Consider the following 1,260-nt stretch of genomic DNA (forward strand, 5'->3'; position numbering starts at 1 on the left):
CTAACTATGTGACGTTCAGGAGGAGATATACAATGTTTACACTAACATGCTTCTAATGGTAACAGTAAAACAAAAACAAACAAAAAATGGTTGACCGCTACAAAGCTGGATTAAAAGTCTGTTGTTTAAAGGGAAGCAGAAAAATTCAACAGTTCATTAAGTAACGCCGAGGAGAGGAGGAACACAAACTGCTCCAGTAAAAGGTTTCAACGTCAATAAATCGACCGGGCCGGGGAAAAAAAAAATCGGGAAACAGGAAAAAAAGACAATGAAACAGAGAAAATAATAAAAAAGAAAGAAACAACCCAGAGTTAATGAAATGAAATATAGAAAATTGCTAAAAAACAAAACAACGAAAAGAGAATGGAACCAAAAAACGATGATGTTAAACAGTTAAAGTACAATGGAGAAAACGACGTATTAGATGATGAAATAAACAAAGAGAAATGCCAAAAAAAATAACAAGGAATAGAATATAAATAAATAACAAAACAGAACACAAACAGGGACCAACAAACAAAGAGAAATGAGAAAACGAAAGAGAATGTGGAAAAAGATGAAGAAAAACGAGAAATAAAAAAATAAATATAAAATTGAAACAGCAACACAATAAGAATGCTTAACAAAAACATAAAAAATATAAAAAGAAACGACAAATTGTAAAGAAAACCGGAAAACGGTTAGTGAGGACTTGATATTAAAAAAATTAAGAACACTGAAGGACGAGACTACTTTCTACGCTGAGAGAGAGAGAGAGAGAGAGAGAGAGAGAGAGAGAGAGAGAGAGAGAGAGAGAGAGAGAGAGAGAGAGAGAGAGAGAGAGATAGAGAGAGAGAGAGAGAGAGAGAGAGAGAGAGAGAGAGAGAGAGAGAGAGAGAGAGAGAGAGAGAGAGAGAGAGAGAGAGAGAGAGAGAGAGAGAGAGAGAGAGAGAGAGAGAGAGAGAGAGAATGTTTATGCCAAATGTTTCAAAGCAGTGTTGAATCCAGGCTCCTCCTCCTCCTCCTCCTCCTGCTCCTCCTCCTCCTCCTCCTCCTCCTCCTCCTCCTCCTCCTCCCCCTCCTCCTCCTCCTTGCCTCTATTCTTCCTTGCTTCTCACCCTCTCTTCTCTCACCCCTGTGCATCTTTCATCCTTCTCTTCGTCTCTTTACTTCTCACACTTCTTCTTTACACTACCAAATCTTTCTCTTTTATTTTTATCTTTTACTTTTTCTTTTTCCCTTTCTTCTTCTTTTTCTTCTTCCTCCTTTTCTTCCTTTTTT

The sequence above is a fragment of the Eriocheir sinensis genome, unplaced genomic scaffold, assembly GCF_024679095.1.
Source record: "Eriocheir sinensis breed Jianghai 21 unplaced genomic scaffold, ASM2467909v1 Scaffold1030, whole genome shotgun sequence".
In the NCBI taxonomy this organism is placed as follows: domain Eukaryota; kingdom Metazoa; phylum Arthropoda; class Malacostraca; order Decapoda; family Varunidae; genus Eriocheir; species Eriocheir sinensis.